This window comes from Beta vulgaris, chromosome 5 (assembly GCF_026745355.1).
Source record: "Beta vulgaris subsp. vulgaris cultivar EL10 chromosome 5, EL10.2, whole genome shotgun sequence".
In the NCBI taxonomy this organism is placed as follows: Eukaryota; Viridiplantae; Streptophyta; class Magnoliopsida; order Caryophyllales; family Amaranthaceae; genus Beta; species Beta vulgaris.
This window is the reverse complement of record NC_079206.1, coordinates 29,030,964-29,044,232: the sequence shown is the minus strand read 5'-3', so window position 1 is coordinate 29,044,232 and position 13,269 is coordinate 29,030,964. Positions and strand designations below refer to the sequence as shown.

General features: G+C 30.7%; 1 long non-coding RNA gene across 1 annotated transcript; it reads right to left on the bottom strand.

Annotated features, from left to right (window-relative positions):
- Nucleotides 1–11,358: 11,358 nt before the first annotated feature.
- On the bottom strand, nt 11,359–12,961 carry LOC104893421 (uncharacterized). The gene is made up of 4 exons (XR_007273945.2): nt 12,295–12,961; nt 11,998–12,138; nt 11,548–11,677; nt 11,359–11,448 (listed from the first exon to the last, which is right to left on the bottom strand). It is a non-coding gene; the product is annotated as an uncharacterized LOC104893421 (long non-coding RNA).
- Nucleotides 12,962–13,269: the final 308 nt, after the last annotated feature.

The following is a 13,269-nucleotide window of genomic DNA, read 5'->3' as shown; positions in this document are numbered from 1 at the left end:
GTGATAACGTATCGGCTTATTCAGAATTTTGCAGAGGAAAACATAGAATTAATCTTTAAACTTTAATATAAATAAATAAATAAGTATTTAGAACAGCCAATCTAAATAAGTCTACTCAAACAACATAATAAAATATGTTCTTATTAATGCAGAAAAATAAAATATACTAGTTACACATTCTCTCCATTCCAGATTCCCAATGATGCACATGCACATCTGCGAACCTGTAATGTCAATGCTATACTGAATCTGCTCACCAAAATGGATCATCACAGCATCAATAAGGCAAAGCCATGATCACACACACAAACAACGCACGTAATTAGCAAAGCTGAGTACTACATACTAAAACATAAGCATTCCTAATATGATACTAATAACAACATGTAGGGATAAATAATAATATAATCATATAACATTCTGCAGACAACTTTTACTCAACTGAATTCTAAACATCTTTTTATTATTCAAATGGAATAGATATTGGACCGAGCTGTCCCACCAACGAATCATGCCTTCATTAAGAAGACGAAATACAGGCGTGACTCCGTATTCCAGAATGACCTGCGATATCGAGAAACTTTTGAAATAAAAGAGGGATGGTGATCAATCCATCTCCTAGAAAAAATCATGGGCTACCGCCATGTACTCTAACTCCCAATGTCCAACTCTTGACGTGCACTAGTTTAAAGTCTACAACTATTCTCGTTACACTTTACATTAATTACCAATTATTACTTGTTATGACATACATACAAGCAACACATAAATAAGAATCAAATAGTCACAACTTAACTTCTTTTATCTTAGGATTTAATAAGTGCTCACAACTTACAACCCAAGTTTATTTTCCTTTAATTCAATCCATCATATTTGTTGAACCTAGCCAACAATCCAACTTACCTTTACAAAGGCATAATTTATCAACTTACCAAATAAGGCCCAAAGTCACATAAGATAGTGAAAATAACAATATAGGGAACATATGAATAACATGATTCAATCCTATAACAAATATTAATTCCTCATGCGAATTAATAAATAAATTCCCTTCCACATGCTTGCATCAATTATTCCATACAAACATGAAATCTTTACTCATAATAAATCTCAAAATCACATGCTTGCACACATGCATAAAACATGTAACAATCAATAATACCAGAAATCACATATGAACTTAACAAGTTCCTATGCATGATACTAAAATTCTTTCTCCTTAAATCATGATACTGATCACATAGCACACAGGTATGTATGTACCTTATGTAAACTAGTCGACAGGCCACTTTTAGCTCCTTAAAAGTCTCCTACAGAATATTCTCTGCCTAGAAATCAATATAAACTAAAATCAATACCCTTACATAAAAATACAGCAACTCTAAAATATTAAAATCCCTTTAAATATATTCAAAAGTTGATTTTACTATCAAAACTTCATTACTTTTAATTCCTAGCATAGTACGTACTACCAAACTAGTAATTAAATTTCTTAAAACTCCATAAATAAAATCCTTTCTGAAATTCCAGCAACTTTAAAAATCATAAAACCTTCTTTCAACATATAGAAACATGTTTAAAATCATAATTTAAATCACTCTCATAGTATCTAATATGCTACTATGGTTTTCTAGTAATTAAAACCCTAAAAATCCATGCTTTAAATGATTAAAACTTCAATCTAACTATAATAAACAAATCTGAATTTTTATTCTTATAATATATAATATATATGAATCAAGATTATTATTAAAACAGTAAATTAAAACCAATAATCATGATTAACATTAAAAGAAAGCATAAAAACATAGTCTTTAATGGAATCTTGAGGAAGACGAAAAGAAATTAACCAACAAGAAGAAGAACAAGAACACATCAGAAAATAAGGAACCACAACAGCAGGCCAGCAGCCAGAATTCTGGCGATTATGGAGAGCTTTTTGACGTTTTTTGTTGAAGAAGAAACGTTACTTGAAGAAGAAAGAAAGAATCTTGAAAGAGACAAAGAGAGAGAAGGTCGAGAGAGAGGAGAGAGAGTCGTGAGAATTGAAAGAAAGGAGAGAGAAAATAATTCTTTTGTGGGGTAAAATAATTGTGTATTAGGATATTTATAAGAAGCTTCCCTTTTGAGCTTAGGAAAAAGAGTTTGGGCTCAATTAGAATTGATGATGAATAGGATAATTAATTTAGAACTTTAATCATTAATCTGACTCCTTTTCCTTATCCTTTTAGAATTTTGGATTCCTCAAGTCCATTAAACTTCTTTTCCAATATAAATTAGTATTTAAAACTTTTATCAAAGCATGCTATATTAATATATTTTTAACTTTCTTAAATACTTACAATAATTTCATTTGACTTTTAAAATAGTCAACCTTTTTAAATAGTCAAATCATTTTAAAACTAGATTATGTTTAAATATAAATATATAAATACTAAAATATTTTTATAAAATCCTTTAAAATTATGGGGGATTACACAAGTAACCACATAAAATTATATGAGTAACTCCATTTTATTCACATAAGTAACCCCATTTTGCTGATAAAAGTTACCCCTTCTATTGTTACGCACAACCTTAAAATATTATATGAGTTATCGCATTTAGTTTTTTGAATGACCTTGTTTAATCCTATGAGTAACCTATTTTAATCATATGATAAACTTAGTTTAATCTTGTGAGTAACCTCATTTATTCATACGAGTAATCCCAATTGTTTACAAAAATAACCCCAATTTATCAATATAAGTAACCTTATATATTTATAAGAGGAGCTCCAATTGTTCACAAAAGTACTCTTATTTATCAATACAAGTAACCTCATTTATTTATACGAGTAACCTCATTTGTTTATAAGAGTAACCTCATTTGGTCATAAAATAATGCTATTTAAACATACGAGTAACCGCACCTGTTCACAATAGTAACTCCATTTATTCATATGAGTAACCCCATTTATTCATACGAGTAACCCCATTTATTCATACACCTAACCTCGCTTAATCATACAAGTAACTCCAATGTTCACAAAACTAACCTCATTTCTTCATACAACTTAATTTTATGAGGCCCTATCTAATCATATGAGTTACCCCAACTATTCACAAAAGTAGCCTCATTTCTTCATACGAGTAACCTCATTCATTCATAAGAGTAAACTAATTAGTATTCCCTTTTATTATAAAAGTTCACATTTATTTATAGAAGTGACACCTTTTTAATGTTAAGAGTAACCATATACTCATACAAGTAATTTTATCTGCTCATAAGAGTAACTTCATTTGTTCATAAACATTTATGCACAAGGGTCAACTTCAAAAGGTCATATCTCACAACACACTCAATATTTTTGAAAAATTTAGTTGGAGATAAAAATTAGGCTCGATATCTTTCTAACGCTGTCATTTGACTTTTAAAATAGTCAGCCTTTTTAAATAGTTAAATGATTTTAAAACTAGATTATGTTAAAATATAAATATATAAATACTAAAATATATTTATAAAATCCTTTAAAATTATGGGGGATTACACAAGTAACCACATAAAATCATATGAGTAACTCCATTTTATTCACATAAGTAACCCAATAAAAGTTAGCCCTTCTATTGTTACGCACAACCTTAAAATATTATATGAGTTATCTCATTTGGTGTTTTTAGTGACCTTGTTTAATCCTATGAGTAACCTATTTTAATCATATGATAAACTTAGTTTAATCTTGTGAGTAACCTCATTTATTCTTACGAGTAATCCAATTTGTTTACAAAAATAACCCCCATTTACCAATATGAGTAACCTTATATATTTATAAGAGGAGCTCCAATTGTTCACAAAATTACTCTCATTTATCAATACAAGTAACCTCATTTATTTATACGAGTAACCTCATTTGTTTATAAGAGTAACCTCATTTAATCATAAAATAATGCTATTTAATCATACGAGTAACCGCACCTGTTCACAATAGTAACTCCATTTATTCATAAGAGTAACCCCATTTATTCATACGAGTAACCCCATTTATTCATACACATAACCTCGCTTAATCATACAAGTAACTCCAATGATCATAAAAGTAACCTCATTTTTCATACAACTTAATTTTATGACGCCCTATCTAATCATATGAGTAACCCCAACTATTCACAAAATTAACCTCATTTCTACATACGAGCTCCCTCATTCATTCATAAGAGTAAACTAATTAGTATTCCCTTTTATTATAAAAGTTCACATTTATTTATAGAAGTGAAACTTTTTTACTGTTAAGAGTAACCATATACTCATACAATTTATTTTATCTGCTCATAAGAGTAACTTCATTTATTCATAAACATTTGTGCACAAGGGTCAACTTCGAAAGGTCATATTTCACAGCACACTCAATATTTTTGGAAAATTTAGTTGGAGATAAAAATTAGGCTCGATATCTTTCTAACGCTGGTCAAATGCTCGATTCTGATGAAAAGCGAGTGAGATATTTTTTAAAACTTTTATCAAAGCATGCTTAATTAAAATATTTTTAACTTTCTTAAATTCTAAATAATTTCATTTGACTTTTAAAATAGTCAACCTTTTTAAATAGTCAAATCATTTTAAAACTAGATTATGTTCAAATATAAATATATAAATACTAAAATATTTTTATAAAATCCTTTAAAATTATATGAGTAACTCCATTTTATTCACTTAAGTAACCCAATTTTGCTGATAAAAGTTACCCCTTCTATTGTTACGCACAACCTTAAAATATTATATGAGTTATCTCATTTAGTTTTTTGAATGACCTTGTTTAGTCCTATGAGTAACCTATTTTGATCATATGATAAACTTAGTTTAATCTTGTGAATAACCTTATTTATTCATACGAGTAATCCCAATTGTTTACAAAATAACCCCCATTTATCAATATGAGTAACCTTATATATTTATAAGAGGAGCTCCAATTGTTCACAAAATTACTCCCATTTATCAATACAAGTAAACTCATTTATTTATACGAGTAACCTCATTTGTTTATAAGAGTAACCTCATTTAATCATACAATAATGCTATTTAATCATACGAGTAACTGCACCTGTTCACAATAGTAACTCCATTTATTCATACGAGTAACCCCATTTATTCATACACATAACCTCGCTTAATCATACAAGTAACTCCAATGTTCATAAAAGTAACCTCATTTCTTCATACAACTTAATTTTATGACGCCCTATCTAATCATATGAGTAACCCCAACTATTCACAAAATTAACCTCATTTCTACATACGAGCTCCCTCATTCATTCATAAGAGTAAACTAATTAGTATTCCCTTTTATTATAAAAGTTCACATTTATTTATAGAAGTGACACCTTTTTACTGTTAAGAGTAACCATATACTCATACAAGTAATTTTATCTGCTCCTAAGAGTAACTTCATTTATTCATAAACATTTGTGCACAAGGGTCAACTTCAAAAGGTCATATTTCACAGCACACTCAATATTTTTGGAAAATTTAGTTGGAGATAAAAATTAGGCTCGATATCTTTCTAACGCTAGTCAAACGCTCGATTCTGATGAAAAACGAGTGAGATATTTTTTAAAATTTTTATCAAAGCATGCTTAATTAAAATGTTTTTAACTTTCTTAAATTCTAAATAATTTCATTTGACTTTTAAAATAGTCAACCTTTTTAAATAGTCAAATCATTTTAAAACTAGATTATGTTCAAATATAAATATATAAAAACTAAAATATTTTTATAAAATCCTTTAAAATTATGGGGGATTACACAAGTAACCACATAAAATCATATGAGTAACTCCATTTTATTCACATAAGTAACCCAATTTTGCTGATAAAAGTTACCCCTTCTATTGTTACGCACAACCTTAAAATATTATATGAGTTATCTCATTTAGTTTTTTGAATGACCTTGTTTAATCCTATGATTAACCTATTTTAATCATATGATAAACTTAGTTTAATCTTGTGAGTAACCTTATTTATTCATACGAGTAATCCCAATTGTTTACAAAATAATCCCCATTTATCAATATGAGTAACCTTATATATTTATAAGAGGAGCTCCAATTGTTCACAAGATTACTCCCATTTATCAATACAAGTAACCTCATTTATTTATACGAGTGACCTCATTTGTTTATAAGAGTAACCTCATTTAATCATAAAATAATGCTATTTAAACATACGAGTACTCGCACCTGTTCACAATAGTAACTCCATTTATTCAGATGAGCAACCCCATTTATTCATACGAGTAACCCCATTTATTCGTATACGTAACCTCGCTTAATCATGCAAGTAACTCCAATGTTCACAAAAGTAACCTCATTTCTTCATACAACTTAATTTTGTGAAGCCTTATCTAATCATATGAGTAACCCCAACTATTCACAAAAGTAACCTCATTTCTTCATACGAGTAACCTCATACATTCATAAGAGCAAACTAATTAGTATTCCATTTTATTATAAAAGTTCACATTTATTTATAGAAGTGACACCTTTTACTGTTAAGAGTAACCATATACTCATACAAGTAATTTTATCTGCTCACAAGAGTAACTTCATTTGTTCATAAATATTTGTGCACAAGGGTCAACTTCAAAAGGTCATATCTCACAGCACACTCAATATTTTTGGAAAATTTAGTTGGAGATATAAATTAGGCTCGATATCTTTCTAACGCTAGTCAAACGCTCGATTCTGATGAAAAACGAGTTATATATTTCTTAAAAATTTTATCAAAGCATGCTTAAATAAAATATTTTTAACTTTCTTAAATTCTTAAAATAATTTCATTTCACTTTTTAAAATAGTCAACCTTTTTAAATAGTCAAATCATTTTAAAACTAGATTATGTTTAAATATAAATATATAAATATACTAAAATAGTTTTATAAAATCCTTTAAAATTATGGGGGATTACACAAGTAACCACATAAAATCATATGAGTAACTCCATTTTATTCACATAAGTAACCCCATTTTGCTGATAAAAGTTACCCCTTCTATTGCTACGCGCAACCTTAAAATATTATATGAGTTATCTCATTTAGTTAATGACATTGTTTAATCCTATAAGTAACCTATTTTAATCATATGATAAACTTAGTTTAATCTTGTGAGTAACCTCATTTATTCATACGAGTAATCCCAATTTTTTACAAAAATAACCCCCATTTATCAATATGAGTAACCTTATATATTTATAAGAGGAGCTCCAATTGTTCACAAAGTTACTCTCATTTATCAATACAAGTTACCTCATTTATTTATACGAGTAACCTCATTTGTTTATAAGAGTAACCTCATTTAATCATAAAATAATGCTATTTAATCATATGAGTACTCGCACCTGTTCACAATAGTAACTCCATTTATTCATATGAGCAACCCCATATATTCATACGAGTAACCCCATTTATCATATACGTAACCTCGCTAAATCATGCAAGTAACTCCAATGTTCACAAAAGTAACCTCATTTCTTCATACAACTTAATTATGTGACGCCCTATCTAATCATATGAGAAACCCCAGCTATTCACAAAAGTAACCTCATTTCTTCATACGAGTAACCTCATTCATTCATAAGAGTAAACTAATTAGTATTCCCTTTTATTATAAAAGTTCACATTTATTTATAGAAGTGACACCTTTTTACTGTTAAGAGTAACCATATACTCATACAAGTAATTTTATCTGCTCATAAGAGTAACTTCATTTGTTCATAAACATTTGTGCACAAGGGTCAACTTCAAAAGGTCATATCTCCCAGCACACTCAATATTTTTGGAAAATTTAGTTGGAGATAATAAAAATTAGGCTCGGTATCTTTCTAACGCTAGTCAAACGCTCGATTCTGATAAAAAACGAGTGAGATATTTTATAAAACTTTTATCAAAGCATGCTTAATTATAATATTTTTAACTTTCTTAAATTCTTAAAATAATTTCATTTTACTTTTAAAATAGTCAATCTTTTTAAATAGTCAAATCATTTTAAAACTAGATTATGTTCAAATATAAATATATAAATACTAAAATATTTTTATAAATTCCTTTAAAATTATGGGGGATTACACAAGTAACCACATAAAATCATATGAGTAACTCCATTTTATTCACATAAGTAACCCAATTTTGCTGATAAAAGTTACCCCTTCTATTGTTACGCACAACCTTAAAATATTATATGAGTTATCTCCTTTAGTATTTTTAATGACCTTGTTTAATCCTATGAGTAACCTATTTTAATCATATGATAAACTTAGTTTAATCTTGTGAGTAACCTCATTCATTCATAAGAGTAAACTAATTAGTATTCCCTTTTATTATAAAAGTTCACATTTATTTATAGAAGTGACACCTTTTTACTGTTAAGAGTAACCATATACTCATACAAGTAATTTTATCTGCTCATAAGAGTAACTTCATTTGTTCATAAACATTTGTGCACAAGGGTCAACTTCAAAAGGTCATATCTCACAGCACACTCAATATTTTTGGAAAATTTAGTTGGAGATAATAAAAAGTTAGGCTCGGTATCTTTCTAACGCTAGTCAAACGCTCGATTCTGATGAAAAACGAGTGAGATATCTTTTTAAAATTTTATCAAAGCATGCTTAATTATAATATTTTTAACTTTCTTAAATTCTTAAAATAATTTCATTTGACTTTTCAAAATAGTCAACCTTTTTAAATAGTCAAATCATTTTAAAACTAGATTATGTTTAAATATAAATATATAAATACTAAAATATTTTTATAAAATCCTTTAAAATTATGGGGGATTACACAAGTCCATATAAAATCATATGAGTAACTCCATTTTATTCACATAAGTAACCCCATTTTGCTGATAAAAGTTACCCCTTCTATTGTTACGTGCAACCTTAAATTATTATATGAGTTATCTCATTTAGTTTTTTGAATGACCTTGTTTAATCCTATGAGTAACCTATTTTAATCATATGATAAAGTCAGTTTAATCTTGTGAGTAACCTCATTTATTCATACGAGTAATCCCAATTTTTTACAAAAATAACCCCCATTTATCAATATGAGTAACCTTATATATATATAAGAGGAGCTCCAATTGTTCACAAAATTACTCTCATTAATCAATACAAGTAACCTCATTTATTTATACGAGTAACTCATTTGTTTATAAGAGTAACCTCATTTAATCATAAAATAATGCTATTTAATCATACGAGTACTCGCACATGTTCACAATAGTAACTCCATTTATTCATATGAGCAACCCCATTTATTCATACGAGTAACCCCATTTATCATATACGTAACCTATCTAAATCATGCAAGTAACTCCAATGTTCACAAAAGTAACCTCATTTCTTCATACAACTTAATTTTGTGACGCCCTTTCGAATCATATGAGTAACCCCAGCTATTCACAAAAGTAACCTCATTTCTTCGTACGAGTAACCTCATTCATTCATAAGAGTAAACTAATTAGTACTACTACAATAAAGCCTAAAGAGACCCCCTAAAATTGCATTTAGAGACCACATGAGAGGTGGTCTTCAGCTCATAGGTCTCTCAGGATAAATAACCAGTTATTGCTGGTAGTTTCTTAATTTGATAGAAGAGACCACTTTCTTAAAATAAGTGGTTATTTATGAATTTAAATAGGGAAAAAAAGAAGAAGGAGAAGGCGCCACATTTTACAGAGAAGTGGTCTTTTCTATCTTACAAAGAAATCATTTTTAATATGTAGGTGGTCTTTTTAATCATTTCTTAAAACACCACCTAAAATAAAAAGGTGGTCTCTTTAACCTTTTTTATTTTAAAAAAAAACGATAATATTTCAATATTATTTTACGCTTCTCCAATCCGTTTCACCTGCTTTATTCGTGTCTTTCATAATTTACAAGTAATTTACATATATATAGAACATCTAGGCACTTGTATTGATATAATTCTGATGACTTTAAAATTGGAATACCATTTCATTCATTCAATATCATTCACTATAATATCACATGCATATCAATATAATGTTAGAAGATTCCAAAAATTGTAAGGCCAAAGGTAAACCCTTGCAACAAAAGAAGGAAAAAAGAAAAGAAAATTGTAAGGCCAAAGGTACATGATTTTACAGCATCCATCATCACACCTGCAAGAAGTGTTTGGATTCGCGGATTCACGCAACAGCTCACCACCGCCCCTGCAACTAGCTTCAGCTGTAATAGTGTGCCTCTGCAGTTGAAAGCAGTGAAGTTTTGCACACTATCTTCGACAAGAAGAGTTCGAATTGGACCACAGCCACAAACATATATTTTTATAAGTGACCAACAACTAGTACGGTAGTACCTCATATCATCATTAGTGCTTGGAGATTGTTATGGGCTCAGTACTCTGCATGTTAATAGTACAGGGAAGTGTCAAGGGCTTAACTCAGTAGCATAAACGTCATGATGTTTGTTAAAACAAGATGGTAGGCCATAAAATAGATCCTAATCTAACTGCAAAAGTGTTGCATAGTTCACTATTGGCAGGATGAAGAATGGAAGTGCTCCAATCACTCATTAATAAACTACTTAAAGTGCAGATTTTTTATTTGCATTAACAAAGAAGCATCACAAGATAGTCCAAGTACTCATTGATATACATTGAGAAACCATCTAGAGCTCTGATTATGCAGACTTTGGGAATTTAGAACTTGAAAGTATATTATAATTATAAACTAATTTATTTAATATTTACCATCTAATCTTAAGTTTATAACTTGTAAGTGATATTCTCAATTACTTGTCACCAAATGGACATATCATGGCTAGTAAAGGGTCATCAAGTATTGTATCTGATTTTACAGAAGCAAGCACATGATCATCCCTCTTGTTTGGGCATCTACTCTTAAGTTTTCCTGTCGCCATGTTATCTTGTTTTCTAGGACATAATCGATTGTACAGAAAAGAAGAATGCTGGACAGAATCAAACCTATTGCCATGTTATATAGTCTTCGTGACACTTTTCATCCAATGACTAATGTGAGCACAAGACTTATTCTTTCTCCGTTTATACTTTGTACTACTGCCCTAAATAAAGAAGGAATATCTAATTAGTTGCGGTAGATTTATTTCACTTAAGACTCTATTCTCTCCATCTTACAACTTTCTTGGGGGAAAGAGTTTCAGACTTCAGATTAGTTTAGTAAAGTTTGCATAAGTTCAAATCAGTTCCAGGTTGGCCTATCCAAGTTTGATCCAAGTTCAGATGATGAAGTGAACACACACTCACTAGCACCGACTACCCTATTCTTTTTCTGAGCTCATAAACTTGTATATATGGTAATTGCTACATGCAAGTCCTGCAAAAACAAACCTGTGTACCACGACGCAGTAATTCCCTTACAAATGGTAAAATTCCTACGATGATATCTGCACCAGAATTATCAACAAAAATCACAGCCTGCCATATGGAAAGAAATGATCAGTGCAGGAATTATGAGTTACGCAAGACTAACTTTGGATCCATCACTGTCATCTACTTAGCCACAAAAGTAATCACCTTTTGCCAGGACTTCTTATATCCACTGCAATTTGAAAGTCTCAAGGTCATCAATAACCGAGGGTCGAGGGACAAGGTTCTGACAACTGGCCAGAAAGGACATCCCATCCTTTGAGAATACCTCTGCAAGCTTCAGAATATAGAGCACACAAAATTAATACGCCAACATCACATATTGAAAAATAAGCGAAGAAGAGATTCCGGATTAATATGTAACCCTTAAGAAATATACTAGTAATAGAAAAAAGGCCCAGGCATCCAATATAGTGTGCAAGGATACATTTTACAGTCTACTAGTTATAGATGGAGAAGTTTAACTTCCACTACTTATGTTTAGAGTAATTGCATCAGTAGTTGGTGCATAATTCGTATATACATGCTATTACACAAAGATGATGGGAATTATAATGTTTGTATTTGCAAGATCTTTCCAGCACAAAGTATTGGTACCTGTGCAGAGCCAAGGTCAAATATATTTCCAGCAAAGATTCCTCTAACGAGATGCTCTAAACGTTTCACTGGATCTTCAATAGCATCATTGAGATTTACCACATTGCTGAATAAAGATATAGCCTTCGCATTCTCATCATCCTACAAAACAGAAAAAAATAGATCGGTAGATATATATGGACAAGGTTCAAGTACTTGATGTTGATTCGATATGCAGAATTTATTTGATTATCCTAATTTTTCGAATAGGTCCCAAAAAAAGATGGAAGAAAAAAGACAACAGCACCTACTATGTACCTTCACTTTTTTAAATATGTCTTTGAACCCCAATTGCAAATGGTAAAATTCCTACGATAATACCAATTACCATTACCAGTATTGCAAGGCAGCAACTAAGCGGTAATTAACAACAATTAACACACAAATTAAGCAATTATCTAAGCAAGCAGCAAGCCGGCGTTTAGCGAGAAACCTCCAAGCTCAAATCAAGCATAAAAAACAGCAATTAACTCACAAATTGAATGACAAACTTAACTAAATCTCTAAAAACTAAAAACAAAATTAATAAAACTGAATTCAAGCTACCAAAAGAAACAAAAAAAAAACTCACCTATCGTTTAGAAACGAGGCGGGCAGGCGGCAGTCAGCAGTCGGGATGGCAATACATATTCCTCGGACCTGGCAAAACCTAGATAAGACGCGAAAGGAAGAAGCGCATGCGAAGGAGGGAATGCTTTGCAGAAGTGGAAGCGCAACCATGTTTAGAGATGTTTAAGCCTTCAAGCCCAAATCCTCTTACTTTCTTCATTTCCTTTAATAAGATGTTTAGAGAAGTTTATCATATAAACATGAAAAACTTCCATCTCATGACTTACCGAAAAACAGAAGACAGAAAAGTTAATAAACCTTCCTTCTCAGAAATACCTTTATCCTTCCACGCAATGAGTTCATTCCCAATGGCAAGACATTCCTCCAATTTCCAGCATGAGAGTCCCAGTCACTAGTAGAAAAAGGACGATGTGCGTCCCCGCATTTGCGTCGCACATACATGGAAACGACGAACAGTTCAGAATTGCGTCGAATTTGAGAAGCTACGCGACGCACATCACAACAATATCTCTAGAGGTGCATGTTATGTGCATCGCACCATCCACCCATGCGACACAAATGAGCAATGTGCGTCGCATGATTGGAGGGTGCGACGCACATAAAACGCACCAGCTGGGGAGTTATAGGAACAATGTGCGTCGCACCGTATGAGCATGCGACGCA